Here is a 24,992-nt window from a genome sequence, read left to right as displayed (position 1 = left end):
CCAGAAATCCAGTCCCAGAAACCAATTACAGAAACACAGTCCCAGAAACCCAGTTCCAGAAATCCAGTACCAAACCAATCACAGAAACACAGTCCCAGAAACCAGTCCCAGAAATTCAATCGCAGATATCCAGTCCCAGAAATCCAGTCACAGATATCCAGTCCCAGAAACCAAGCCCCACACATCCAGTCACAGACACCCAGTCCCAGAAAACAGTCACAGGAACCCAGTCACAGAAACCCAGTTCTACGAATCCAGTCCCAGAAACCAGTCCCAGTAACCCAGTCCCAGATATATAGTCCCAGAAACCAGTTCCAGAATCCCAGTCCCACACATCCAGTCACAGACACCCAGTTCCAGAAATCCAGTGGCAGAAACCAATCACAGAAACCCAGTCCCAGAAACCAGTTCCAGATATCCAGTATCAGAAACCAGTCCCAGACACCCAGTCCCAGAAACCAGTCCCAGGAACCCAGTCCCAGATATCCAGTCACAGAAACCAGTCCCAGAAAACCAGTCCCAAACACCCAGTCCCAGAAACTCAGTCCCACATCCAGTCACAAAAACCAGTCCCAGAAACCCAGTCCCAGAAAACAGTCCCAGAAACCAGCCCCAGACACCAGTCACAGACACCCAGATCCAGAAACCCCGTTCCAGAAACCACTTCCAGAAACCACTCCCAGAAATCCATTTTCAGTAACCCAATTCCAGAAATCAGTCCCAGAAACCCAGTCCCAGAAACCAGTCCCAGAAATTCAGTTGCAGTAACCCAGTTCCAGAAACCACTCCCAGAAATCCAGTTGCAGTAACCCAGTTCCAGAAATCAGTTCCAGAAACCCAGTCCCAGAAACCCAATTCCAGAAATCCAGTTGCAGTAACCCAGTTCCAGAAATCAGTCCCAGAATCCAGTCCCAGATATCCAGTCTCAGAAAACAGTCCCACACATCCAATCACAGACACCCAGTTCCAGAAATTCAGTGGCAGAAACCAGTCACAGAAACCCAGTCCCAGACATTAAGTCCCAGACATTAAGTTGCAGATACCCAGTCCCAGAAAACAGTCCCATAAACCCAGTCCCACACATCCTATCCCAGAAACCCAATCTAGAAATCCAGTCGCAGTAACCCAGTTCCAGAAACCAGTCCCAGAAATCCAGTCACAGTAACCCAGTTCCAGAAATCCAGTCCCTGATATTCAGTCCCCGAAACCAAGCCACACAGATCATGTCACAGACACCCAGTGCCCAGACATTAGGTCCCAGACATTCAGTTCCAGATACACAGTCCCACAAACCAGTTCCAGAAACCAGTCCCAGAAACCCAGTCCCAGACACCAGTCCCAGAAATCCAGTTGCAGTAACCCAGTTCCAGAAATCAGTTCCAGAAATCCAGTCCCAGAAACCAATTACAGAAACCCAGTCCCAGAAACCCGTCCCAGAAACCAGTCCTAGAAACCCAGCCGCAGAAACAAGTCCCAGAAATCCAGTCCCAGATATCCAGTCTACGAAACCGGTCCCAGAAACCCATTCCTAGAAAGCAGTGCCAGAAATCCAGTACCAGAAACCAGTTCTAGAAACCAGTCCCAGAAACCCAGTCCCAGATATCCAGTCACAGACACCCAGTTCCAGGAATCCAGTCCCAGAAACCAGTTCAAGAATCCCAGTCCCACGCATCCAGTCACAGACACCCAGTTCCAGAAATTCAGTGGCAGAAACGAGTCACAGAAACCCAGTCCCAGAAACCAGTTCCAGGAATCCAGTACCAGAAACCAGTCCCAGAAACCAGTTCCAGAAACCAGACCCAGGCACCCAGTCCCATATATCCAGTCACAGAAACCAGTCCCAGAAAACCAGTCCCAAACACCCAGTCCCAGCAACTCAGTCCCACATCCAGTCACAAAAACCAGTCCCAGAAACCCAGTCCCAGAAAACAGTCCCAGAAACCAGCCTCAGACACCTGGTCCCAGAAACCCAGTCACAGAAACCAGTCACAGAAACCTAGTCCCAGAAACCAGTCCCAGAAACCCAGTCCCAGAAACCAGTCACAGAAATCCAGTTGCAATAACCAAGTTCCAGAAATCAGTTCCAGAAATCCAGTCCCAGAAACCCAGTTCCAGAAATCCAGTTGCAGTAACCCAGTTCCAGAAATCAGTCCCAGAATCCAGTCCCAGATATCCAGTCCCATAAACCCAGTCCCACACATCCTATCCCAGAAACCCAATCTAGAAATCCAGTCGCAGTAACCCAGTTCCAGAAACCAGTCCCAGAAATCCAGTCACAGTAACCCAGTCCCAGAAACCAGTTCAAGAATCCCAGTCCCACGCATCCAGTCACAGACACCCAGTTCCAGAAATTCAGTGGCAGAAACGAGTCACAGAAACCCAGTCCCAGAAACCAGTTCCAGGAATCCAGTACCAGAAACCAGTCCCAGAAACCAGTTCCAGAAACCAGACCCAGGCACCCAGTCCCATATATCCAGTCACAGAAACCAGTCCCAGAAAACCAGTCCCAAACACCCAGTCCCAGCAACTCAGTCCCACATCCAGTCACAAAAACCAGTCCCAGAAACCCAGTCCCAGAAAACAGTCCCAGAAACCAGCCCCAGACACCTGGTCCCAGAAACCCAGTCACAGAAACCAGTCACAGAAACCTAGTCCCAGAAACCAGTCCCAGAAACCCAGTCCCAGAAACCAGTCACAGAAATCCAGTTGCAATAACCAAGTTCCAGAAATCAGTTCCAGAAATCCAGTCCAAGAAACCAATTACAGAAACACAGTCCCAGAAACCCAGTTCCAGAAATCCAGTCCCAAACCAATCACAGAAACACAGTCCCAGAAACCAGTCCCAGAAATTCAATCGCAGATATCCAGTCCCACACATCCAGTCCCAGATGTCCAGTCCCAGAAACCATGCCCCACACATCCAGTCAGATACCCAGTCCCAAAAAACAGTCACAGGAACCCAGTCACAGAAACCCAGTTCTACGAATCCAGTCCCAGAAACCAGTCCCAGTAACCCATTCCCAGATATATAGTCCCAGAAACCAGTTCCAGAATCCCAGTCCCACACATCCAGTCACAGACACCCAGTTCCAGAAATCCAGTGGCAGAAACCAGTCACAGAAACCCAGTCCCAGACAACCAGTCCCAGAAACCAGTTCCAGGAATCCAGTACCAGAAACCAGTCCCAGAAACCGAGTCCCAGAAACCCAGTCCCAGATATCCAGTCACAGAAACCAGTCCCAGAAAACCAGTCCCAAACACCCAGTCCCAGAAACTCAGTCCCACATCCAGTCACAAAAACCAGTCCCAGAAACCCAGTCCCAGAAAACAGTCCCAGAAACCAGCCCCAGACACCAGTCACAGACACCCAGATCCAGAAACCCCGTACCAGAAACCAGTCCCAGAAAACCAGTCCCATGAAAACCGGTCCTAGAAAGCAGTGCCAGAAACACAGTTCCAGAAACCAGTCTCAGAAACCCAGTCCCAGAAACCAGTCACAGAAATCCAGTTGCAATAACCCAGTTCCAGAAATCAGTTCCAGAAATCCAGTCCCAGAAACCAATTACAGAAACACAGTCCCAGAAACCCAGTTCCAGAAATCCAGTCCCAAACCAATCACAGAAACCCAGTCCCAGAAACCAGTCTCAGAAACCTGGTCCCAGAAACCCAGTGACAGAAACCCAGTCACAGAAACCTAGTCCCAGAAACCAGTCCCAGAAACCCAGTCCCAGAAACCAGTCACAGAAATCCAGTTGCAATAACCCAGTTCCAGAAATCAGTTCCAGAAATCCAGTCCCAGAAACCAATTACAGAAACACAGTCCCAGAAACCCAGTTCCAGAAATCCAGTCCCAAACCAATCACAGAAACACAGTCCCAGAAACCAGTCCCAGAAATTCAATCGCAGATATCCAGTCCCAGAAATCCAGTCCCAGATATCCAGTCCCAGAAACCAAGCCCCACACATCCAGTCACAGACACCCAGTCCCAGAAAACAGTCACAGGAACCCAGTCACAGAAACCCAGTTCTACGAATCCAGTCCCAGAAACCAGTCCCAGTAACCCAGTCCCAGATATATAGTCCCAGAAATCAGTTCCAGAAATCCAGTCCCAGAAACCAATTACAGAAACACAGTCCCAGAAACCCAGTTCCAGAAATCCAGTACCAAACCAATCACAGAAACACAGTCCCAGAAACCAGTCCCAGAAATTCAATCGCAGATATCCAGTCCCAGAAATCCAGTCCCAGATATCCAGTCCCAGAAACCAAGCCCCACACATCCAGTCACAGACACCCAGTCCCAGAAAACAGTCACAGGAACCCAGTCACAGAAACCCAGTTCTATGAATCCAGTCCCAGAAACCAGTCCCAGTAACCCAGTCCCAGATATATAGTCCCAGAAACCAGTTCCAGAATCCCAGTCCCACACATCCAGTCACAGACACCCAGTTCCAGAAATCCAGTGGCAGAAACCAATCACAGAAACCCAGTCCCAGAAACCAGTTCCAGATATCCAGTATCAGAAACCAGTCCCAGACACCCAGTCCCAGAAACCAGCTCCAGAAACCAGTCCCAGGAACCCAGTCCCAGATATCCAGTCACAGAAACCAGTCCCAGAAAACCAGTCCCAAACACCCAGTCCCAGAAACTCAGTCCCACATCCAGTCACAAAAACCAGTCCCAGAAACCCAGTCCCAGAAAACAGTCCCAGAAACCAGCCCCAGACACCAGTCACAGACACCCAGATCCAGAAACCCCGTACCTGAAACCAGTCCCAGAAAACCAGTCCCATGAAAACCGGTCCTAGAAAGCAGTGCCAGAAACACAGTTCCAGAAACCAGTCTCAGAAACCCAGTCCCAGAAACCAGTCACAGAAATCCAGTTGCAATAACCCAGTTCCAGAAATCAGTTCCAGAAATCCAGTCCCAGAAACCAATTACAGAAACACAGTCCCAGAAACCCAGTTCCAGAAATCCAGTCCCAAACCAATCACAGAAACCCAGTCCCAGAAACCAGTCTCAGAAACCTGGTCCCAGAAACCCAGTGACAGAAACCCAGTCACAGAAACCTAGTCCCAGAAACCAGTCCCAGAAACCCAGTCCCAGAAACCAGTCACAGAAATCCAGTTGCAATAACCCAGTTCCAGAAATCAGTTCCAGAAATCCAGTCCCAGAAACCAATTACAGAAACACAGTCCCAGAAACCCAGTTCCAGAAATCCAGTCCCAAACCAATCACAGAAACACAGTCCCAGAAACCAGTCCCAGAAATTCAATCGCAGATATCCAGTCCCAGAAATCCAGTCCCAGATATCCAGTCCCAGAAACCAAGCCCCACACATCCAGTCACAGACACCCAGTCCCAGAAAACAGTCACAGGAACCCAGTCACAGAAACCCAGTTCTACGAATCCAGTCCCAGAAACCAGTCCCAGTAACCCAGTCCCAGATATATAGTCCCAGAAATCAGTTCCAGAAATCCAGTCCCAGAAACCAATTACAGAAACACAGTCCCAGAAACCCAGTTCCAGAAATCCAGTACCAAACCAATCACAGAAACACAGTCCCAGAAACCAGTCCCAGAAATTCAATCGCAGATATCCAGTCCCAGAAATCCAGTCCCACATATCCAGTCCCAGAAACCAAGCCCCACACATCCAGTCACAGACACCCAGTCCCAGAAAACAGTCACAGGAACCCAGTCACAGAAACCCAGTTCTACGAATCCAGTCCCAGAAACAAGTCCCAGTAACCCAGTCCCAGATATATAGTCCCAGAAACCAGTTCCAGAATCCCAGTCCCACACATCCAGTCACAGACACCCAGTTCCAGAAATCCAGTGGCAGAAACCAATCACAGAAACCCAGTCCCAGAAACCAGTTCCAGATATCCAGTATCAGAAACCAGTCCCAGACACCCAGTCCCAGAAACCAGCTCCAGAAACCAGTCCCAGAAACCCGTCCCAGAAACCGAGTTCCAGAAACCAGTTCCAGAAACCACTCCCACAAATCCAGTTGCAGTAACCCAGTTCCAGAAATCAGTCCCAGAAACCCAGTTCCAGGAATCCAGTCCCAGAAACCAGTCCTAGTAACCCAGTCACAGTAACCCAGTTCCAGAAATCCAGTCCCTGATATTCAGTCCCAGAAACCAAGCCACACAGATCATGTCACAGACACCCAGTGCCCAGACATTAGGTCCCAGACATTCAGTTCCAGATACACAGTCCCACAAACCAGTTCCAGAAACCAGTCCCAGAAACCCAGTCCCAGACACCAGTCCCAGAAATCCAGTTGCAGTAACCCAGTTCCAGAAATCAGTTCCAGAAATCCAGTCCCAGGAACCAATTACAGAAACCCAGTCCCAGAAACCCGTCCCAGAAACCGAGTTCCAGAAACCAGTTCCAGATACCACTCCCACAAATCCAGTTGCAGTAACCCAGTTCCAGAAATCAGTCCCAGAAACCCAGTTCCAGGAATCCAGTCCCAGAAACCAGTCCTAGTAACCCAGTCCCAGATATCCAGTTCCAGAAACCAGTTCCAGAATCACAGTCCCACACATCCAGTCACAGACACCCAGTTCCAGAAATTCAGTGGCAGAAACCAGTCACAGAAACCCAGTCCCAGACACCAGTCCCAGGAATCTAGTCCGAGATTTCCAGTCACAGAAACCAGTCCCAGAAAACCAGTCCCAAACACCCAGTCCCAGAAACTCATTCCCACATCCAGTCACAAAAACCAGTCCCAGAAACCAGTCCGAGAAATCCAGTTGCAGTAACCCAGTTCCAGAAATCAGTTCCAGAAATCCAGTCCCAGAAACCAATTACAGAAACCCAGTCCCAGAAACCATTCCCAGAAACCCCGTTCCAGAAACCACTTCCAGAAACCACTCCCAGAAATCCATTTTCAGTAACCCAATTCCAGAAATCAGTCCCAGAAACCCAGTCCCAGAAACCAGTCCCAGAAATTCAGTTGCAGTAACCCAGTTCCAGAAACCACTCCCAGAAATCCAGTTGCAGTAACCCAGTTCCAGAAATCAGTTCCAGAAACCCAGTCCCAGAAACCCAGTTCCAGAAATCCAGTTGCAGTAACCCAGTTCCAGAAATCAGTCCCAGAATCCAGTCCCAGATATCCAGTCCCATAAACCCAGTCCCACACATCCTATCCCAGAAACCCAATCTAGAAATCCAGTCGCAGTAACCCAGTTCCAGAAACCAGTCCCAGAAATCCAGTCACAGTAACCCAGTCCCAGAAACCAGTTCAAGAATCCCAGTCCCACGCATCCAGTCACAGACACCCAGTTCCAGAAATTCAGTGGCAGAAACGAGTCACAGAAACCCAGTCCCAGAAACCAGTTCCAGGAATCCAGTACCAGAAACCAGTCCCAGAAACCAGTTCCAGAAAACAGACCCAGGCACCCAGTCCCATATATCCAGTCACAGAAACCAGTCCCAGAAAACCAGTCCCAAACACCCAGTCCCAGCAACTCAGTCCCACATCCAGTCACAAAAACCAGTCCCAGAAACCCAGTCCCAGAAAACAGTCCCAGAAACCAGCCCCAGACACCTGGTCCCAGAAACCCAGTCACAGAAACCAGTCACAGAAACCTAGTCCCAGAAACCAGTCCCAGAAACCCAGTCCCAGAAACCAGTCACAGAAATCCAGTTGCAATAACCAAGTTCCAGAAATCAGTTCCAGAAATCCAGTCCAAGAAACCAATTACAGAAACACAGTCCCAGAAACCCAGTTCCAGAAATCCAGTCCCAAACCAATCACAGAAACACAGTCCCAGAAACCAGTCCCAGAAATTCAATCGCAGATATCCAGTCCCACACATCCAGTCCCAGATGTCCAGTCCCAGAAACCATGCCCCACACATCCAGTCAGATACCCAGTCCCAAAAAACAGTCACAGGAACCCAGTCACAGAAACCCAGTTCTACGAATCCAGTCCCAGAAACCAGTCCCAGTAACCCATTCCCAGATATATAGTCCCAGAAACCAGTTCCAGAATCCCAGTCCCACACATCCAGTCACAGACACCCAGTTCCAGAAATCCAGTGGCAGAAACCAGTCACAGAAACCCAGTCCCAGACAACCAGTCCCAGAAACCAGTTCCAGGAATCCAGTACCAGAAACCAGTCCCAGAAACCGAGTCCCAGAAACCCAGTCCCAGATATCCAGTCACAGAAACCAGTCCCAGAAAACCAGTCCCAAACACCCAGTCCCAGAAACTCAGTCCCACATCCAGTCACAAAAACCAGTCCCAGAAACCCAGTCCCAGAAAACAGTCCCAGAAACCAGCCCCAGACACCAGTCACAGACACCCAGATCCAGAAACCCCGTACCAGAAACCAGTCCCAGAAAACCAGTCCCATGAAAACCGGTCCTAGAAAGCAGTGCCAGAAACACAGTTCCAGAAACCAGTCTCAGAAACCCAGTCCCAGAAACCAGTCACAGAAATCCAGTTGCAATAACCCAGTTCCAGAAATCAGTTCCAGAAATCCAGTCCCAGAAACCAATTACAGAAACACAGTCCCAGAAACCCAGTTCCAGAAATCCAGTCCCAAACCAATCACAGAAACCCAGTCCCAGAAACCAGTCTCAGAAACCTGGTCCCAGAAACCCAGTGACAGAAACCCAGTCACAGAAACCTAGTCCCAGAAACCAGTCCCAGAAACCCAGTCCCAGAAACCAGTCACAGAAATCCAGTTGCAATAACCCAGTTCCAGAAATCAGTTCCAGAAATCCAGTCCCAGAAACCAATTACAGAAACACAGTCCCAGAAACCCAGTTCCAGAAATCCAGTCCCAAACCAATCACAGAAACACAGTCCCAGAAACCAGTCCCAGAAATTCAATCGCAGATATCCAGTCCCAGAAATCCAGTCCCAGATATCCAGTCCCAGAAACCAAGCCCCACACATCCAGTCACAGACACCCAGTCCCAGAAAACAGTCACAGGAACCCAGTCACAGAAACCCAGTTCTACGAATCCAGTCCCAGAAACCAGTCCCAGTAACCCAGTCCCAGATATATAGTCCCAGAAATCAGTTCCAGAAATCCAGTCCCAGAAACCAATTACAGAAACACAGTCCCAGAAACCCAGTTCCAGAAATCCAGTACCAAACCAATCACAGAAACACAGTCCCAGAAACCAGTCCCAGAAATTCAATCGCAGATATCCAGTCCCAGAAATCCAGTCCCAGATATCCAGTCCCAGAAACCAAGCCCCACACATCCAGTCACAGACACCCAGTCCCAGAAAACAGTCACAGGAACCCAGTCACAGAAACCCAGTTCTACGAATCCAGTCCCAGAAACCAGTCCCAGTAACCCAGTCCCAGATATATAGTCCCAGAAACCAGTTCCAGAATCCCAGTCCCACACATCCAGTCACAGACACCCAGTTCCAGAAATCCAGTGGCAGAAACCAATCACAGAAACCCAGTCCCAGAAACCAGTTCCAGATATCCAGTATCAGAAACCAGTCCCAGACACCCAGTCCAACCAGCTCCAGAAACCAGTCCCAGGAACCCAGTCCCAGATATCCAGTCACAGAAACCAGTCCCAGAAAACCAGTCCCAAACACCCAGTCCCAGAAACTCAGTCCCACATCCAGTCACAAAAACCAGTCCCAGAAACCCAGTCCCAGAAAACAGTCCCAGAAACCAGCCCCAGACACCAGTCACAGACACCCAGATCCAGAAACCCCGTACCAGAAACCAGTCCCAGAAAACCAGTCCCATGAAAACCGGTCCTAGAAAGCAGTGCCAGAAACACAGTTCCAGAAACCAGTCTCAGAAACCCAGTCCCAGAAACCAGTCACAGAAATCCAGTTGCAATAACCCAGTTCCAGAAATCAGTTCCAGAAATCCAGTCCCAGAAACCAATTACAGAAACACAGTCCCAGAAACCCAGTTCCAGAAATCCAGTCCCAAACCAATCACAGAAACCCAGTCCCAGAAACCAGTCTCAGAAACCTGGTCCCAGAAACCCAGTCCCAGAAACCCAGTCACAGAAACCTAGTCCCAGAAACCAGTCCCAGAAACCCAGTCCCAGAAACCAGTCACAGAAATCCAGTTGCAATAACCCAGTTCCAGAAATCAGTTCCAGAAATCCAGTCCCAGAAACCAATTACAGAAACACAGTCCCAGAAACCCAGTTCCAGAAATCCAGTCCCAAAGCAATCACAGAAACACAGTCCCAGAAACCAGTCCCAGAAATTCAATCGCAGATATCCAGTCCCAGAAATCCAGTCCCAGATATCCAGTCCCAGAAACCAAGCCCCACACATCCAGTCACAGACACCCAGTCCCAGAAAACAGTCACAGGAACCCAGTCACAGAAACCCAGTTCTACGAATCCAGTCCCAGAAACCAGTCCCAGTAACCCAGTCCCAGATATATAGTCCCAGAAATCAGTTCCAGAAATCCAGTCCCAGAAACCAATTACAGAAACACAGTCCCAGAAACCCAGTTCCAGAAATCCAGTACCAAACCAATCACAGAAACACAGTCCCAGAAACCAGTCCCAGAAATTCAATCGCAGATATCCAGTCCCAGAAATCCAGTCCCAGATATCCAGTCCCAGAAACCAAGCCCCACACATCCAGTCACAGACACCCAGTCCCAGAAAACAGTCACAGGAACCCAGTCACAGAAACCCAGTTCTACGAATCCAGTCCCAGAAACCAGTCCCAGTAACCCAGTCCCAGATATATAGTCCCAGAAACCAGTTCCAGAATCCCAGTCCCACACATCCAGTCACAGACACCCAGTTCCAGAAATCCAGTGGCAGAAACCAATCACAGAAACCCAGTCCCAGAAACCAGTTCCAGATATCCAGTATCAGAAACCAGTCCCAGACACCCAGTCCCAGAAACCAGCTCCAGAAACCAGTCCCAGAAACCCGTCCCAGAAACCGAGTTCCAGAAACCAGTTCCAGAAACCACTCCCACAAATCCAGTTGCAGTAACCCAGTTCCAGAAATCAGTCCCAGAAACCCAGTTCCAGGAATCCAGTCCCAGAAACCAGTCCTAGTAACCCAGTCACAGTAACCCAGTTCCAGAAATCCAGTCCCTGATATTCAGTCCCAGAAACCAAGCCACACAGATCATGTCACAGACACCCAGTGCCCAGACATTAGGTCCCAGACATTCAGTTCCAGATACACAGTCCCACAAACCAGTTCCAGAAACCAGTCCCAGAAACCCAGTCCCAGACACCAGTCCCAGAAATCCAGTTGCAGTAACCCAGTTCCAGAAATCAGTTCCAGAAATCCAGTCCCAGGAACCAATTACAGAAACCCAGTCCCAGAAACCCGTCCCAGAAACCGAGTTCCAGAAACCAGTTCCAGAAACCACTCCCACAAATCCAGTTGCAGTAACCCAGTTCCAGAAATCAGTCCCAGAAACCCAGTTCCAGGAATCCAGTCCCAGAAACCAGTCCTAGTAACCCAGTCCCAGATATCCAGTTCCAGAAACCAGTTCCAGAATCACAGTCCCACACATCCAGTCACAGACACCCAGTTCCAGAAATTCAGTGGCAGAAACCAGTCACAGAAACCCAGTCCCAGACACCAGTCCCAGGAATCTAGTCCGAGATTTCCAGTCACAGAAACCAGTCCCAGAAAACCAGTCCCAAACACCCAGTCCCAGAAACTCATTCCCACATCCAGTCACAAAAACCAGTCCCAGAAACCCAGTCCCAGAAACCAGTCCGAGAAATCCAGTTGCAGTAACCCAGTTCCAGAAATCAGTTCCAGAAATCCAGTCCCAGAAACCAATTACAGAAACCCAGTCCCAGAAACCATTCCCAGAAACCCCGTTCCAGAAACCACTTCCAGAAACCACTCCCAGAAATCCATTTTCAGTAACCCAATTCCAGAAATCAGTCCCAGAAACCCAGTCCCAGAAACCAGTCCCAGAAATTCAGTTGCAGTAACCCAGTTCCAGAAACCACTCCCAGAAATCCAGTTGCAGTAACCCAGTTCCAGAAATCAGTTCCAGAAACCCAGTCCCAGAAACCCAGTTCCAGAAATCCAGTTGCAGTAACCCAGTTCCAGAAATCAGTCCCAGAATCCAGTCCCAGATATCCAGTCTCAGAAAACAGTCCCACACATCCAATCACAGACACCCAGTTCCAGAAATTCAGTGGCAGAAACCAGTCACAGAAACCCAGTCCCAGACATTAAGTCCCAGACATTAAGTTGCAGATACCCAGTCCCAGAAAACAGTCCCATAAACCCAGTCCCGCACATCCTATCCCAGAAACCCAATCTAGAAATCCAGTCGCAGTAACCCAGTTCCAGAAACCAGTCCCAGAAATCCAGTCACAGTAACCCAGTTCCAGAAATCCAGTCCCTGATATTCAGTCCCAGAAACCAAGCCACACAGATCATGTCACAGACACCCAGTGCCCAGACATTAGGTCCCAGACATTCAGTTCCAGATACACAGTCCCACAAACCAGTTCCAGAAACCAGTCCCAGAAACCCAGTCCCAGACACCAGTCCCAGAAATCCAGTTGCAGTAACCCAGTTCCAGAAATCAGTTCCAGAAATCCAGTCCCAGGAACCAATTACAGAAACCCAGTCCCAGAAACCCGTCCCAGAAACCGAGTTCCAGAAACCAGTTCCAGATACCACTCCCACAAATCCAGTTGCAGTAACCCAGTTCCAGAAATCAGTCCCAGAAACCCAGTTCCAGGAATCCAGTCCCAGAAACCAGTCCTAGTAACCCAGTCCCAGATATCCAGTTCCAGAAACCAGTTCCAGAATCACAGTCCCACACATCCAGTCACAGACACCCAGTTCCAGAAATTCAGTGGCAGAAACCAGTCACAGAAACCCAGTCCCAGACACCAGTCCCAGGAATCTAGTCCGAGATTTCCAGTCACAGAAACCAGTCCCAGAAAACCAGTCCCAAACACCCAGTCCCAGAAACTCATTCCCACATCCAGTCACAAAAACCAGTCCCAGAAACCCAGTCCCAGAAACCCAGTCCCAGAAACCAGTCCGAGAAATCCAGTTGCAGTAACCCAGTTCCAGAAATCAGTTCCAGAAATCCAGTCCCAGAAACCAATTACAGATACACAGTCCCACAAACCAGTTCCAGAAACCAGTCCCAGAAACCCAGTCCCAGACACCAGTCCCAGAAATCCATTTTCAGTAACCCAGTTCCAGAAATCAGTTCCAGAAATCCAGTCCCAGAAACCAATTACAGAAACCCAGTCCCAGAAACCCGTCCCAGAAACCAGTCCTAGAAACCCAGCCGCAGAAACAAGTCCCAGAAATCCAGTCCCAGATATCCAGTCTACGAAACCGGTCCCAGAAACCCATTCCTAGAAAGCAGTGCCAGAAATCCAGTACCAGAAACCAGTTCTAGAAACCAGTCCCAGAAACCCAGTCCCAGATATCCAGTCACAGACACCCAGTTCCAGAAATTCAGTGGCAGAAACCAGTCACAGAAACCCAGTCCCAGACACCAATCCCAGGAATCTAGTCCGAGATTTCCAGTCACAGAAACCAGTCCCAGAAAACCAGTCCCAAACACCCAGTCCCAGAAACTCATTCCCACATCCAGTCACAAAAACCAGTCCCAGAAACCCAGTCCCAGAAACCCAGTCCCAGAAACCAGTCCGAGAAATCCAGTTGCAGTAACCCAGTTCCAGAAATCAGTTCCAGAAATCCAGTCCCAGAAACCAATTACAGAAACCCAGTCCCAGAAACCATTCCCAGAAACCCCGTTCCAGAAACCACTTCCAGAAACCACTCCCAGAAATCCATTTTCAGTAACCCAATTCCAGAAATCAGTCCCAGAAACCCAGTCCCAGAAACCAGTCCCAGAAATTCAGTTGCAGTAACCCAGTTCCAGAAACCACTCCCAGAAATCCAGTTGCAGTAACCCAGTTCCAGAAATCAGTTCCAGAAATCCAGTCCCAGAAACCAATTACAGAAACCCAGTCCCAGAAACCCGTCCCAGAAACCAGTCCTAGAAACCCAGCCGCAGAAACAAGTCCCAGAAATCCAGTCCCAGATATCCAGTCTACGAAACCGGTCCCAGAAACCCATTCCTAGAAAGCAGTGCCAGAAATCCAGTACCAGAAACCAGTTCTAGAAACCAGTCCCAGAAACCCAGTCCCAGATATCCAGTCACAGACACCCAGTTCCAGGAATCCAGTCCAAGAAACCAATTACAGAAACACAGTCCCAGAAACCCAGTTCCAGAAATCCAGTCCCAAACCAATCACAGAAACACAGTCCCAGAAACCAGTCCCAGAAATTCAATCGCAGATATCCAGTCCCACACATCCAGTCCCAGATGTCCAGTCCCAGAAACCATGCCCCACACATCCAGTCAGATACCCAGTCCCAAAAAACAGTCACAGGAACCCAGTCACAGAAACCCAGTTCTACGAATCCAGTCACAGACACCCAGTCCCAGAAAACAGTCACAGGAACCCAGTCACAGAAACCCAGTTCTACGAATCCAGTCCCAGAAACCAGTCCCAGTAACCCAGTCCCAGATATATAGTCCCAGAAACCAGTTCCAGAATCCCAGTCCCACACATCCAGTCACAGACACCCAGTTCCAGAAATCCAGTGGCAGAAACCAATCACAGAAACCCAGTCCCAGAAACCAGTTCCAGATATCCAGTATCAGAAACCAGTCCCAGACACCCAGTCCCAGAAACCAGCTCCAGAAACCACTCCCAGAAACCCGTCCCAGAAACCGAGTTCCAGAAACCAGTTCCAGAAACCACTCCCACAAATCCAGTTGCAGTAACCCAGTTCCAGAAATCAGTCCCAGAAACCCAGTTCCAGGAATCCAGTCCCAGAAACCAGTCCTAGTAACCCAGTCACAGTAACCCAGTTCCAGAAATCCAGTCCCTGATATTCAGTCCCAGAAACCAAGCCACACAGATCATGTCACAGACACCCAGTGCCCAGACATTAGGTCCCAGACATTCAGTTCCAGATACACAGTCCCACAAACCAGTTCCAGAAACCAGTCCCAGAAACCCAGTCCCAGACACCAGTCCCAGAAATCCAGTTGCAGTAACCCAGTTCCAGAAATCAGTCGCATGAACACCAGTCCCAAACACCCAGTCCCAGAAACTGAGTCCCACATCCAGTCACAAAAACCAGTCCCAGAAACCCAGTCCCAGAAAACAGTCCCAGAAACCAGTTCCACGAATCCAGTACCAGAAACCAGTCCCAGAAACCCAGTCCCAGAAACCAGTTCCAGAAACCAGTCCCAGGAACCCAGTCCCAGATATCCAGTCACAGAAACCAGTTGCATGAACACCAGTCCCAAACACCCAGTCCCAGAAACTCAGTCCCACATCCAGTCACAAAAACCAGTCCCAGAAACCCGTCCCAGAAAACAGTCCCAGAAACCAGCCCCAGACACCAGTCACAGACACCAGTCCCAGACACCCAGTTCCAGGAATCCCGTACCAGAAACCAAGTCCCGGAAAACCAGTCCCACACATCCATCCCATAAGACAGTACCAGAAATCCAGTCCCAGAAACGAGTCCCAGAAACCAGTCCTAGAAACCCAGTCGCAGAAACAAGTCCCAGAAATCCAGTCCCAGATATCCAGTCTACGAAACCGGTCCCAGAAACCCAGTCCTAGAAAGCAGTGCCAGAAATCCAGTCCCAGAAACCAGTTCCAGACACCAGTCCCAGGAACCCAGTCCCAGATATCCAGTCACAGAAACCAGTCCCAGAAAACCAGTCCCAGAAACTCAGTCCCACTTCCAGTCACAAAAACCAGTCCCAGAAACCAGTTCCAGAAACCCAGTCCCAGAAACCAGTCCTAGAAACCCAGTCGCAGAAACCAGTTCCAGAAATCCAGTCCCAGATATCCAGTCTAAGAAACTGGTCCCAGAAACCCAGTCCCAGAAACCCAGTCCTAGAAAGCAGTGCCAGAAACCCAGTTCCAGAAACCAGTCCCAGAAATCTGGTCCCAGACATCCAGTCCCAATAAAACTGGGACTGCATAAAATCTGAAAAAAAACAGAATCCCATCAGGTCATATTTTACTCCCAGTAGCAGATCACCAGCATGTCAGAGAATGAAAAAGTAGTTCCAGGGTGGTGTTCAGCATGGTGTAGCATCTCTTCTTCTAACATGTCTGGAAACGTCTGGGAAGTGAGGAGACCAGTTGCTGGAGTTCTAAGAGAGGAATGTTGTCCCATTCTGGTCTGATGCAGGATTCTAGCTGCTCTACAGTCCTGGACCTTGGTTGCTGCATTTCTGCTTTAATGATGCTCCAGATGTTGTGTATTGGTGAAAGGTCTGGACTGCAGGCAGGCCAGTTCAGCAGCCGGACTCTTCTCCTGTGAAGCCATGCTGCTGTGATGGATGCAGGATGTGGTTCAGCATCATCTTGCTGAAATCTGCAAGGCCTTCCCTCAAAGAGACGTTGTCTGGATTGGAGCAGCTGTGTGTGTGTGTGTGTGTGTGTGTGTGTGTGTGTTATTAATATTATTATTATTGTTGTTGCTGACCTACTGATGATGTATTTTCTTTATGGGACAACAGGTGGAAACTAGCAACCTACCAAATCTGCATATTTACCACAATATGCTACGTTCATGCTCCCGTTCAAATAAACGGTTAAATAAATAAACATCAGCTGGGTGACAGCAGAACTCGCGTTTATTCCTGTTGTCACACCTGATCGTCACACCTGATGATTGGCAATCAGAGGAAAGATTTACTGATCCTCACTTTCTGTAACAGCTTTACACTGAGGGGTGAAAAGTGATCAATAACAGCAAAGTTTAATCAGCAACAGAGTGAGAACACACACAGCTGCTGATCTCTCTCACACACACACAGAGAGAGAGAGAGAGAGAGAGAGAACACAGTCATGCTTGTTTTCCTGTATAAAACCAGCTGTGAGTCCACCATGTTCCACCAGTTGCTTCTGCAGCTTTTTCTTCTACTGAAGCTTCATTCTGACATCATCTGTGGGCTTTGAGCTTCATTTGAATATTTAACGACTTCTCTTTACTCGTTTTTCTGTATTTTTAGCTGTTTCATCTCCAACAAGGATAAAATACATTATGTTGGTATGTTCTAGTTTATTTGTGCAGGAGACCTGAATCTGCAGCACCATCTGAATCCTCTGTGAAACACCCAGGCAATGTCCACATGTGAAAACGGCTCAAGTGTGAAAACAGTGGCGAAAGCTAGAGGAAGGCCTCTACAGCAGCATGAAACCACTGTAGTACATACTACAAGGCTGTGGGGGGCGCTGTGATGATTAACACACAAGAGCTGGAAGAGGACACAGCGCATGCGCAGATAAAGTCGCCGGAAGTTCAGATTCGAAGAGAAGATGGCTGACCAGTCACAGCAAGGCAAGAGAGAAACCTTCGTTTGGACAGATGAAGAAGTGGAGCAGCTTCTTCCAGTTATGTTGGACAACAAAACAAAAAAAAAAAAAAAAATTGAAGAAGGCGTGGACTGGGAATTGGTGCAAAGTAAATACGCAGATATTCTGCAAGACTTCAAGGCACAGTATCCAGGTGGGACGGGCACTGATTACCCTCGTGATAGCAACGCCATCACCAAAGCCCAGGTTACTGCCAAAATTAAAAACATCAGCAAAAAATACAGGCAGGCAGTTGACACTGGACATCAGAGTGGCCAGGGATGTGCAGTGCTCCTTTTTCTTGAGCTGTGTGAGCAGGTTTGGGGTGGTGCTCCCGCCACCCGCCGCATTGACTGCGCCATCAAGTCTATGAACGTGGCAGAGTCGAGTCTTGCGGAGTCGGGCAGTACATCACCAACAGAACAGTGAAGCACAGAGTCGCCTCAGTCTGCTGAATCCTCTGATTGTCTCCTGCTCTCTGTAGTCAAACAGCACCGGGAAATGCTACAGGTATGATCACAGTCATTTGATACTTGTAAAGTTTTCTTTTTTTTAACAACTAATAACATATAATAATAATTATAATTGAACGTTATACTGCACCTGTTTTGTTCTTTGTATGTATAAGCTTAACAGGGACATTCATGTAGTGTTATTATTATTAGCAAATACCATTGCTGCTAACTTTTTATGCAGTTATTATTAAACTGTTATTATTTTTAAATAACACCCTCTTTTGTAGCCTCACAAAAATTGTGTAGAACAAAGCATGCATAAATAACAGTGGCCAGATCATTTAAATTTATGTCCATAGGCCTTCTAAGGGCCGCAGATCTAGTCTTAAGGCGACCAAAAGCGCACTCTATAACCACACGTGCCCTGCATAAAGTCAGTCCGAAGTTTTGCTCCTAAGGTGTGGAACCTCCATTAGCATACTCCTTCATTAGGCAAGCCAGGATCACCAAGCAGGAAATTCAGGATGGCTTCCTCGTCATCCACAATCTGTTTTGTCAAAGGCGGTGTGTTTCCAGTCTTCAAATAAGAGTTTATCTTCGAATTAGCAAAAACTTGAGCATCATGAGCACTACCGGGCCACTCTATGCAAACATTTAGAAAGTGATATCTGTAATCACAGACTGCCTGGACATTGTTCATGTAGTCCATGGGGTTTGTGTGTATGGGGGTATTTTCCTATCTTGAATCAAGAGCATAATTGTTTGCTTTGAGAGCAAGATTTCTGGTTTTCATGCTCAAATATCGTCGTTCTCTCTCTCAAAACTCTGCTCTCACACTCAGAAAGTCCCTCCTACATTCAGATATATTGTTCTTCCTTTCAAAACTCTGCTCAGACTTGGTCTCTTTCCCTCACACTCACACACTTTCTCTGCTCTCAAAACTTCTGCTCTTGTATATTTTTCCTCTCTCTTGGGTTGCTGAACAAGCTGTCTGTCAAACCTCCTCCAGCCAACAGAATACGAGATAAATGTAGAAACTTGTCCTCACCTTCTTCAGGGTGCGCTTGTTTTACTTCACACAGTGACTCCACACTCTTAGTCCAGATTTTGTTTGAACATAAACTTTTTAGTAGTGGCTAATTATCATTTTATGTTTTGTATAACAGCATCTCATTAATAAAACAAGTTGTTTCTAATAGTTTTCTACATTGTGCAGTGTAATAATAATGATTAGCCAAGAAAACTCAACATGTTATGTTTCTGTCAGAGGGGGCGGGGCTATTTTCAAAACTCAACATATCTGGACCCCAAAGGCTCATGGGAAATGGAGATTCAGCTGAAATTTAACCTTTTTTATTGCTGTGCTATAGATTTGAGTTGTGTGCTTTAATTTCTGTGTTATGTTAACAATTAGACAATCGTGGCACCATGAATGAAAAGGATGGTCCAGGAAAAGAAACTCACCACCAGCAGTTAGATTTGTACGTGATGTAATGTGTAAAAAATTATAATTATTGACTCAACCCATCATCACCTTCTCAGTATTGCTGAGCTTGAGGAGTTGTTCCTTTCAAAGAGCCATTCAGAAGACTGGCTCATTCTCACAATATCTTACAAAATTTCACAATATATAAGAATGACAAACAATCAAAATATGTACCTGTATAAAATCCACTATACAAATTTTAAAAAGATTATAGGAAAAACATAGATAAAAAAGGAGAAACCTGAGCAGTCTGTGTAAATTCTAGTAAATGTTTTGGATAAAACTCACAGTATTTGTTTCCGAACAATTCTCTCTGTCCATCGATGCTTCACATGAAGGGAGCGTGTTGGACATCAGACTTCTATGATGTCACATGTTATTTATTTTATTTTCATTGGACTCAACTGTATTACTTCTTATTTACTTATTTACTTATTCATTCAGTCTTTTTTAGCTGGAAGGGGGGGGGGGGGGGGCTTGGCGTGTGTGTGTATACATGTGTGTGCGTGTGACTGTGTGAAAGATTTCATTGAGTGTTTTTATTCTTATTCTACTTTGATGTATGTAAAGGCTTGCTTTATTGAACAATGAGATATGAACTGAAAAATTTCTATATAAAAAGAATGGCTCACAAATGAACGGCTCACAGCTGTGAATCAGTTCCCATCGTTCATGTAAAAGAGTCGTCACATCTCTAGTTTATTGTCATGTGTATATCAAAGGTCAACGGAAGAACTAAACAGTATGAGTAAATCTAAAAAAATTGGTTCAAACCAGAGCCGTCGATAAACTCAGTTTTGCGACATCCGTTGACTTTGTTGTCGAGCAGTCACGTGGGTCATGGAGCCTCCAAACAAACCCCGCGCTGCTAGACTCTACTATGGAACAGACAGACAGCAGCAATCGGATTACTGAGGGTGAAAACTAAATAAACATAATATTGCTGCACATATACTTTTGTCAGTGAATGCATTATTATGTTAATGTTAATTTAAGTGACGATCAAATCATGTTTGACAATAGATTAAATAAGTGTAACCAGCACCATCTCAACCAACAAGCTAGCATTTATTAAAGATCAGACATGATAGTCCTCATTAGCCTCTATACTTAATGATAACCACCCATACAATTCGCTTTAGTAAGGTTAAATGATTAGCTTGTTAGGGCATATTTTCATCTAATGGTAGCATGTAATGTCCCAGCAGTATGGACTTAAAATCACAGACACAATGCAGACAACACCGAAGATCCTCTTCAGACAGGACTCGGCTGCATTTCAATGGTTTGTATTTAAAATCTGCACCGTCTCTTTTAAGCTGGATTTTTTTTAAACTTGATCATGCTTAGTTTATGTTCTTCCCTTTTTGTCTTGTTTTTTATTTTAAATTATGCTTCATATAGTCTTATGTTTTTATTATTTTTGTAAAACCATTTAAATCTCCATGTTGTTGAATTGTGCTGTAGTTGCTTTGCTTTGAATGTAAAAGGAAAAGTCTCACTGAGTAACAACCTGGTTTAAGTAAAAACTCACTGGGACTGGCACCGACAGGACAAGAAACAAGTTAAACCTTTAAAAAGCAAACTTTTAATGACATAAGACAATAAAGTAAATAAACCAGTTTCAGTTTGCATAATGAAATAATAAAAATAAACCTTGGGGAAGGAAAAATGACAAACTGATGGATGTCAGTGTTTCTGCCTGCTGCTCCTGAATAAAGAATTTTTAAAAAGAAATGTCAGTAATGGCTAAATCAACTAAAGAACATGAATGTAGAGCAGTTGTAAGGGTAGAAAATGAGTTAATATGAAGTGAACACGTATGTGTGAAAACGTGATGAAGAGGAAAGAGGGAAGATAAAACAGTGATAGTGAGTGAATAAAGATGCAGAGTGAATCAGTGAAATATAAGTTAATTAGGAATACATTTAGGTGATTACTACTCAGTTATTGGTGGAACATGGCAAGCAGAAGGGGACAAGGCAGTTTTAATAAACATTTAAACATTTTAAATAAAATTTAGTGGATAAAAGTCAGTAAGCTCTGGATAATTACCTAACAGGAGCTCTGTGATTTTCTGTTATATGTAATAGAGAATTCATGAAAAGCGTTACAAACTCCTGAGTTTTCCCTGCTACTACACATTAAACTCCCCAGTACATGAAAAACTGTTCACCCTAAAATACAACACAGGACTCTGAAATGTCATCTCTGGGCTACACGTAACCAGCAACATGAGAACACCGTGATAATATGTTTTCACTAACCGAAGTCACACTCAACATAAAATTCTATGAATCTATGAATAACACTTGATCAGTACACTGAAATAAATAAAACAAGACTGTGACCACACTTATTCGAACTAAACAAAAAAGCTGGGAGGCCATGAGGTGAAAGGACAATATCTATAACATCAAACACAAATAGATTTAAACAAAAACTTATTGAACATACATAATTATTTCATTGCAGGACATATGACAGAATGTACATGCATTTTCGTGACTTATAAGACTGATCTTGCATCAACTTCCCTCTGAAAACGAATGAAAGCACTGGCGACGAACGCAGTCTGATCCGGTGTTTGAACTATTGAACGTCTCCAGTAACACAGAAGTGCGGCGCTGTGTTTTCTACACGGGAGTCAATGAGAGTGTACTCAGTGCTGCCACTCTGGGTACATCAAGGGTTCAAACTTCTAGAGGCTTTAAAGAAATCTAGATAAGTGAACTAATGGCTTTAAGTAAATTGGTGTTGATAAAACTTGACATGTTTCAGCATTTGTAAAAATTAGAATGGTTTAAGGCAACAGATTTCCACAAAAATTTCTAGTGAACTCAACTAATCCAGGATTAGAGTGCAGGTAAGTTAACTTTTTTATTTATTCATTTTTTATTTATTTATTTATTTTTTAACTTTTTATTTTAGAATTTTTACATTGTAAAACTGAACATTCCTTGACATTAGACATAAAATGAGAGGGGAAATAAATAATAATAAAAATAAAATATACCTATGTATACACATACATATACATACATACCTGTACACATGTACATACAAAGTAAAATAGATTAGATAGATTACATGACAGCAGGGACAAAATAGTTTCCCATATAGTAAAGATCAACAACCGAACTATTTCAGTCCACCAGCCAGGTTTGTTTTAACACGGTGCCATGTTTGGTTGAAAATGTCCATCTTCATTTGTAAACATTCAGTCATCTGTTCCATTATGTAAACTTGTTTGAGTCTTTGTTTCCATTGAAGTATTGTTGTTGGTTTTACATCTCTCCAATTTACAGTCATCATTTTATTAGCAATCAATAACATTATGTGTAATATGTATCTCTGATTGGCAGTATAGTTTTCCCTTGGTATGGCACCCAATACAAAGAGCAAGGGATTCGGTGGAACCTTCACTTGTGCAATTCTTTCAATTTCTTGCTGAACATCCTTCCAATATGTTTGGATCACTGGACAGTCCCAAAAGATATGTGTGTGGTCCCCTATTTTCCCACATTTCCTCCAACACAGTGCCACTGAGTGGTCTTTTACATAGTTAGAAAAAACATGGGGAGTATTGAAGTATCGGATTTTTCTTTTCCAAGCAAATTCTTTCCATAATTGACTATTGGTTCCTTTGTGGCTCTCTAGACATATATTGTGCCATAAATAGTCCGTTATTATGGTATTCAACTCTAGTTCCCATTTTTCCTTAAAGTTCAAGGTATTTTGATAAGTGTCAGGCATGATCCTCGTAAATATGGGAAACATGTTTTTTTGTGGGGAAGTTCTTTTGTGCAATAGTAATAAAATATTGTTCTATTTCATCAGGTTCCTTAAAAAGTCTCTCTCTCTCTTTGTGTTTCATAATGTAGTGCCTAATTTGAAGGTATCTATACAAATCATTTGATGGGAGATTAAACTGTTCTTGAAGCTGAGTAAAAGATTTAAGATCTGTTCCCTCAAACTGTTGGTCGAGTGTGGTGAGGCCTCTGGTGGCCCATCTTCTAAATCCATGGTCCCAAGTAGAAGGTGGAAACTCTACATTGCCCACTATGGGCATGGCACATGAAAGTGATCCCTGGTTTTCTAGTTTTTTCCTCACATCAGTCCACACCTTCAGTGTGTGCTTTATCCATTCATTTCCCAGTTTTATTTTATTAATAAGTTTAGTGTTCATAAAAGGCAAGATTGACAACGGTATACCCCTAGTTTCACTCTGCTCTATCTGGGTCCATCTTACTTCCTCGTCTCCTCTAATCTAAGCCACTACTGCCGTTAATTGAGCTGCCCAATAGTAATGTTTCAAATTTGGCAAGCCAAGACCTCCCTTGTCTTTTGCCAGGAAGAGTGATTTAAGTCTTATTCTAGGTCTCTTGTTTTGCCAAATAAACTGGGAAATTAATTTATTTAACAATTTGAAAGTAGAAACTGGGACTTTTATTGGTAGAGACTGAAACACAAATAGAAGACGAGGGAGTAAATTCATTCTTATGGTCTCAGCTCTACCTAATAGTGAGAGGGGGAGGACTTCCCAGCGAATCAGATCTTTTTTTATTTCTTTAATTAATTTATTGTAATTGGCGTCAAATAGTTTTGTGGGACATGGTGTAAGTATAATTCCTAAGTATCTAAATCCTTGATTAGACCAGTGAAAAGACACTAATTCATTTAACTGTTCAGGCCAAGTCCCTGATATCATCATCGCCTCTGATTTGTTTTGACTGATTTTATATCCGGAAATCTCACCTTATTCATTCAAACATTGCATAAGTGATGGGACTGACGTAAGTGGGTGTTTAATAAATAGTAGAATATCTTTTATTTTTTATTATTATGGTTTTTATTTTATCAATGTAATCTGGTGGGCTAGATATTGGCAGCTTGCAAGCCGCTAGTTGCCAAACACAGCTTTAAGTGTTTTCACAAAGTCAAAGTACTATTAGTTTACTTATCAAAATTTCTTTAAAGCCTCTAGAAGTTTGAACTAATTCCCTTAGATTTACTCATACTGTTTAGTTCTTCCGTTGACCTTTGATATACACATGACAATAAACTTAGAACTTACTTAGAACTTAGAAACAACTTGTTTTATTAATGAGATGCTGTTATACAAAACATAAAATGATAATTAGCCACTACTAAAAAGTTTATGTTCAAACAAAATCTGGACTAAGAGTGTGGAGTCACTGTGTGAAGTAAAACAAGCGCACCCTGAAGAAGGTGAGGACTAGTTTCTCCATTTATCTCGTATTCTGTTGGCTGGAGGAGGTTTGACAGACAGCTCGTTCAGCAACCCAAGAGAGAGGAAAAATATACAAGAGCAGAAGTTTTGAGAGCAGAGAAAGTGTGTGAGTGTGAGGGAAAGAGACCAAGTCTGAGCAGAGTTTTGAAAGGAAGAACAATATATCTGAATGTAGGAGGGACTTTCTGAGTGTGAGAGCAGAGTTTTGAGAGAGAGAACGACGATATTTGAGCATGAAAACCAGAAATCTTGCTCTCAAAGCAAACAATTATGCTCTTGATTCAAGATAGGAAAATACCCCCATTTGTGTGTGTGTGGCTGTTTGATTTCGATGTGGGTGCCATCAACTGCACCAAAACGTTGTGGTATGCCATGGGCTTGTTGGAAACCCATCACTAGCTCCTCCACCTCGGGCT

At 45.4% G+C, this 24,992-nt stretch overlaps 1 protein-coding gene across 1 annotated transcript in view; it reads left to right on the top strand.

Annotated features, from left to right (window-relative positions):
• The first annotated feature begins 17,333 nt into the window (after positions 1-17,333).
• tsc1a (TSC complex subunit 1a) overlaps positions 17,334-24,992 on the top strand; it is a 59,982-nt gene continuing 52,323 nt past the window's right edge. Inside the window, exon 1 of the mRNA XM_041999014.1 lies at positions 17,334-17,891. The gene's annotated coding sequence lies outside the window, so the exon portion shown is untranslated. The remainder of the gene's footprint in view (positions 17,892-24,992) is intronic.

This window comes from Melanotaenia boesemani, chromosome 11 (assembly GCF_017639745.1).
Source record: "Melanotaenia boesemani isolate fMelBoe1 chromosome 11, fMelBoe1.pri, whole genome shotgun sequence".
NCBI classification, from domain to species: Eukaryota; Metazoa; Chordata; class Actinopteri; order Atheriniformes; family Melanotaeniidae; genus Melanotaenia; species Melanotaenia boesemani.
This window is presented reverse-complemented; position numbering and strand designations above follow the sequence as displayed.